Source organism: Tupaia chinensis, unplaced genomic scaffold (genome assembly GCF_000334495.1).
Source record: "Tupaia chinensis unplaced genomic scaffold, TupChi_1.0 Scaffold000028_1, whole genome shotgun sequence".
NCBI classification, from domain to species: Eukaryota; Metazoa; Chordata; class Mammalia; order Scandentia; family Tupaiidae; genus Tupaia; species Tupaia belangeri.
This window is the reverse complement of record NW_006159458.1, coordinates 2,404,194-2,410,788: the sequence shown is the minus strand read 5'-3', so window position 1 is coordinate 2,410,788 and position 6,595 is coordinate 2,404,194. Positions and strand designations below refer to the sequence as shown.

Genomic DNA, 6,595 nt, shown 5'->3' with positions numbered 1-6,595 from the left:
CCTGCTGATCATAAGAGTGTGTGCAATTCTTTTGCACTGCTGCCCACCTGACCTGGTGACAGGAGCAAGGGAATCTTGGAGAAAGCTCCTTCAAGTACTTCTGCAGCTTTTGCACGCATAGTGGGGAGACTTAGTTCCCACAGACTTCACACTTAACTCTTCTCTGTTGTCAAGGATAATAAAAGCTCACTATGTATTTTTAAAATACATATATATTTATGGATAATACATGCATGTGATCCAATTTTAAAAGATATGTAAGTGGGACCAGCAGTTGGCGTAACGGTTACACCACTGGAATCTTATGTAGTCCACGGCGGTTCAGTTCAAGTCCTGGATCTGGTGGCTTAAAATACACTGGGTGCATGTGCATGCCTGCCCAAAATCCTGAGAGGAGGATGGAGGACAAGGGATTGTGGCATGGCCATCCCCCCTGGGGAGTTAGTTCTCCCTTTCTCCCTGTCTCTCCAGTGAACGCATGTGCCCTATAGCAAAAATCTCTGGAAAAAAATAAAAAGATAAGTAAGGGTTTTTTTTTTTTCAAACAAAATTTTTAACATTTATTTGCAGAATTAAAGTGAATGAAAATTTTTATTACATCCAATGAAGTCTTTTTTCCTGCCAGTCCTCTGGTTAACATTGCAATTGATTTTGCTGTTTTTAGCTTTCTGAGTAAACCAGATTTCAGAAAAACAGTCAATTGCTGAAGACTGTCTACACAGAGATTATTTTTATAATCCCACACTCTGTGTATCTAAATAAAATTAAGGGTTAGTATCAATGAGGGTTTGTGCTACTTATCTCTGAAAGAACCCTTAATTATTGAAATTTTGTGGTGAAATTTGATGGATGCATAAGTTTTAATAATTAAAATGGTTCCTTCCCTAATGGCTACCCTTGTTATCAAGTTCTTAGGAAGTCTTGCAGAATATCAGCAAACAATGAAAAGGTGTTTTTGTTTGTTTATGCAACTGCTATGCACATTAATCTGTATAATATTTCATTTTAATTGTGATGATATAAAGCTGTATTAATATCAAATATACTTGGCCTTCTTGCCAATAAAAAAGGCTTATGTTTATAAAAAATAATAAATAAATAAATAAATACAAAATAAAATACATTACCCATTCTCAGGTATTTGGTTATAGCAGCACAAATGAGATAAGATGCTTGCCGAAAGCATTATTGTATATACATGGATCATTCATTTTACATGAACATTTGAAGGCCACTGTTATGTTAAAGTAGGTTTATTATGTTGTACTGAGGCACACAGAGGGAATAAAATTGAGATGCATTTCAAAAACCATTTCACTTGGAAATAGTTGAAACAAATATTCTTCTGCTTAAATTTAAGATTGTGACAAATCTTTGGCATTTAATAAATTGTACACTCTCCAAATATAAAGACCTCATTATGGAAACATGAACTGGGCCTGCCTTTTTGATGCTGATGTGCTTTCCAATTTATGCTTCATTCCTTTAATCACTCCCTTAACTCAACGGCCTATTTAAGTACGCTCATGTTTTTCCATGCCTATTAGAAATATGACTATTTGGTTGAAGTAAATGTGCTAATATGCTAATATTATAGCTTTATTTTCAGTAAGAAGTTTACTGATATTATTGGGCTTATGGTAACTTTTTAAAGTATATTTAGTTTTGTAGTTTATCTTCTTTAAGATTTCCAAATAACATGTAGTCTGTTAGTCTATAAATGAATGAAAGTTCTGTGACCCATTTTGTATTAAGAGGTTTATTAAACTGTTTTCCAAGTCAGGTTAAATGGTGACATATATATGAACATGTGCTTTTAAGACTGTCTTACCAGATCACTTGATTTCATTCAATATTTGAGCTTTATAGATGATGAAAAAAAGATGTTTATTGAGTTCACAGTACAGAATGTATACTACTACACACAGAAACACAAAATAAGGCGAAGCTTGTGGATGTGTGCTAAGTGGATGTCTGTGTACCTGAACAGGAGGCTTCATGATTGCTTAGTCTAATATTTAATGCACAAAAATATTCCATTTGTGATTGTGATTAAATCTGTTTATAGTATCACTTGTGACTCACATTATAGGAAAGACAAGAATTTTTTTTCTCTTTCTTTCTTTCTTTATTTTTTTTTTTTAAAGAAAAGACTCAATTGAAAACCACAGAACCTCTGTGTTTATATTTGATCTGTATCAAACATTTTTCACTTAAAAGAATTTCTTCCAAAGGGGGAGAAAAGCATAACTTTGGGCTAAATTTTGAAAGATGACCTTAAATACCATTTCAGTAATACTCTGTAAGATTAATGAAACTCTATGGTTGACATTTATTTCTTCAATTAGCTAAAAACAAACAAAATTTCAATATAAGCTGAAGAAATAATGAATAGAATTTCTTAGATAAGCAATATAGAAATATATTTCTTGCTATTTTTGGATGAGATTTACTGGTCTAGACTTTAGTTCATTTTCATAAAGTCTATTAAAATAATTTAAAGCCAAGTTTGTTAACCAGAGCAAATAGGGGAAAGTGGCCACATCTCACCTCTTTCCCAGTAAAAACAAAGCAATGGTTAAATCTCCCTTAATAAGTTGGTTTCATTATCAGTCATAATGAAATGAAGCTGCTTATGCTGGTTTGTTTCTCTCATATTGCTTCTCAGTGGACGACAAATGGATCCATTCAGTCATTGTCTAATTACAGAACTCTGCTTGTGAGTTTAACAAAGCCTTGGTGTGTGCTATCTTTAGCCCAGTGTGTTTATAAGCCAGTCAGTATACTAATCAAAAGCTATAGTCAATGTTTACACAGTTAGTTGGACATGGATTATATAGTCCTAAATGTGGAAGATAAATCCATAGAATAAAATACTGGCAAATATCTCTTTGACCTGCATGTAAACAACAGTTTTTCAATACACAAAATGCAATAGCCATTGGGCTAGACCTGTAGCCTGGTGGTTAAGGGAGCAAGATTTGCATATGGCCAACCCTGATTGGAACCCTGGCCCAGCAGCTTCACTCAGGAACATGTGCACGTGTGCCCCAAATCCTGAGAGGATGGAGGCATGAAGGAAAAGGGATTGCAGCGTGACCACTCCCACTGGGGAGTACTTTCTCTCTCCATTTTTCTCTCTTCTCTGATGAGCACATACACCCCCTGACAGTTATAAAACAGAAACAAAAACAGTAGCCATATAAGAAAAATTAATGAATTAGACTTCATCAAATTAAAACTCATATATGTGAAAGACTCTATTAATACAATGAAAAAGGCAAGCCACAGACTGGGAGAAATATTTATAAACCATATAGCTCACAAAGCATTTATATCTAGAATATATACATACATACATATGTATCTTCAATAAATCATTAATAAGGGTAATTTTAAAAAGTAAGGACAAAAGATCTTAAAAAGACAACAATTAAAATACAAGAATGGCCAATAAGTAAATGATATAATACTTAGCATTACTAATCATTATGGAGATTCAGATTAAGATCATAGTGAGAGAGACTTTTGCACACCTACTAAAATGGCTTAAATTAAACAGACCAAAATCACCAAATAATGAGTATGTAGAACAACAGGAACTCTCATATATTACAACCACTTTGGGAAAAGATTTGGCAACTTCTTGTTAATTCAAGCTTATGTCTTCCTTAGTATTTATACAAGAGAAATAAATATGTGTGCCTAAGATATCTGTGACTGTTTTCTTTCTATAGCCCCAAATGGAAATAATGCAGATGTCTATAATCAGGAGGAAAGATAAACAAATTATGGTATAGTCATAAAGAGACTTCTATTTAGTTATAAAAAGCATTCAGTTACTGATATATGTCCCTAACTACATGGATGAGTCTTAAACAGCTAATGAAGCCATACACAAAATAGTATATACCATATGATCTCATATGTGTAAGGTTCTAAAATCTGCAAAAGCAACCAAGATTTAAGAAGATTAGAATACTTGTTGCTCTGAGAAGGGATTTTCTTAGCCAGTGCAAATGTTCTGTAACATGATAGAGATGTGTGTCATCCAGCTAGGTTTAGAGCTTCAGTAATATATTGAAGATTGTGTTTTTTAATATATGTTAAATTTACCTATATAAAGGGACTTTTAAAGGAAGGCATTATTATCAAATAGATAGTGACTGAAATTACATTTGATAGAAAAATTGGCAGAATACTGATCATTTTTGAAGGTGATAGTGTAGAGAGTATCATTACTCCACATTTTTAATGTTTTCTGTATATTTGAAACATCCTGTAGTATTTTTTTTATATGCTTAGTACCAGGTACAAATGAAAAAACAACACTGCCAAAGCGTTCAGAGAACACAATCCAGGACAATATGTAGGCATTTTCTAGGTGATGAATTGAGTAGTATGAGTGAGGTGTGGAGAAAAGGCTTATTTCTGGCATTTTTAAAAACGAACATTTGTGAAAATTTGTGACATGTTTTAGTTAATACCATATTGTTAAAGACTTGTATGAAATGGTTAGGGATTTAGATTTTTTAAAAAGTATTTTATTTTATTATTTATTCATTCATTTTATTTTAATTTGATGAGTTAGAGACACACACACAGAGACATGGTAATAACTATTAAAATTTAAGTTTATTTTGATGCAGAATGTTTTGAAATCAATGATTTTTTTTTCATGATACACATTTTTCTATGAACTTTCTGGATACCCCTTGTATTTTACAGGGGAACACAGTTTTAATGTATCTTACAGGGCAAGCCAGGATGCATGATGGTTAGGGTGACTGGATCCTACATAGCCAACTGTGTAGTTCAAGTCCTGAACCCGGGAACTTGAAAAACACACTGGATGCATGTGTGTACATGCCCAAAATCCTGAGAAAAGAATGGAGAAGAGATTGAGACATAGTCATCCCCTCTGGGAGTTGCTTTTTCAATCTCCCTGTCTTTCTCCAGTGAGCACACACATCCTATAGCAAATAACTTTTTAAAGTATTTTAGGATGAGACAGAGAAGTATGATTATTGTAGGTTATTTTCTTTTTGTATGAGTGAAGAGAATTAGGGCCTAACTTAGCTCAGTTTTTGATTTCAGTGTTTTATTGGTTTCCCATTAAGCCTGTCTTTTAAAATACTGAATATCTCCAAGGTTATAAGGTAACCTTGTTTATATATTTTTATAATGATAGTATGCTTTTATGACTCACACTCAGTAAAAGAGACTTTTAGAGGTTATTTTCTTTTTGTATGAGTGAAGAGAATTAGGGCCTAACTTAGCTCAGTTTTTGATTTCAGTGTTTTATTGGTTTCCCATTAAGCCTGTCTTTTAAAATACTGAATATCTCCAAGGTTATAAGGTAACCTTGTTTATATATTTTTATAATGATAGTATGCTTTTATGACTCACACTCAGTAAAAGAGACTTTTAGTATTATGGTTAATTTTTAAAATCAGAGAGTGAAGGGAATATTTAGGGTCTTTGTAATTTAGTTTATGTAGAATTCTGTCAGTTTTCATTTTTTTGTTCATGTTGTACTTTAGTGAATTATCTGCTGTGATGAGGATTTCTAACTTTTTAGTTAATTTCATTGAGATAACCTAGAAAGTGAGTTCTGGGAAAATAAAGAGTTAGCAAAAATTCTTAGTCTAGGATTTATTCCATTTTTTTGTCAGATCTATACTTTGCTACCCTGACCTCTCTCATAAGCTCTAAACTTATACTTCAACAGATTTTTGATAATATTCTGGCCCAGCAGTGGTAGTACAGGATGGCAGACAAGGCTACTTGGAAGGCTGAGACCATATAGGAGGCCTATAATCCTAAAATCCCAGCACAGTGGCACATCCTTATAGTCCTAGTACTGGGGAGGCAGAGGCAGGAGGAGCAGAGCATAGGGAGACCCTGTCTAAATACTAATAATTAAAAAATAAATATACAAAAATTAATATTTATTGCATTTTTAATTCAGCATTTCCAAACCCAATTTGTTTTACTGTTCCCAAACCTGCTTTTCTTCCTTTCTTCTTGTTAGGATTTCACCATTTGTCCAGGAATCCAAACTGCAGATCTTACTCATTTTTACTCATTTTCCCTCTTATCTTCTCTACCTTAGGAGTGACGATAGCTAGTGACCCTACATTTAGATTTAGGGGGTTTCAGCAGCTGGTATTGCCCTATCACAACATAGATTATTTTAATTGCTAGTCACTGTCATGGGAATACATCTTGAGGAAAGCATTCATGGTTCTGAGGGAATTATAACCATATCACATGAAAAAAATCACTAATCTAAATAGCAGTGTCTGATCTGGAGTAGATATGTGCAGGGTAAGATTTTTTTAAAATATTTTTTAAGTTTCTTTCTTCTGTTAGCAAGATGTGAGCATACCCCAACAGGGTGTTGACACATAGTCTACCCCTAGCTCCAGCCAGCCCTGGCTAATGGGCACAAGCATACCAGGCATGCTCAGGATGTCTCCAGACAGGAGTCTGGAACCTTCCCTTGTGGCCATCACATGTTACTGCTGTATCACAATCCTCCCCTTTTTTTAAAAAAAAAGAAAAAAAAAAATACAATTTTTTGTGACTTCAG

At 33.6% G+C, this 6,595-nt stretch overlaps 1 protein-coding gene across 4 annotated transcripts in view; it reads left to right on the top strand.

The window, feature by feature from the left end:
* CCDC91 (coiled-coil domain containing 91) overlaps positions 1-6,595 on the top strand; it is a 288,769-nt gene that overhangs the window by 167,832 nt on the left and 114,342 nt on the right. The window lies entirely within an intron of this gene.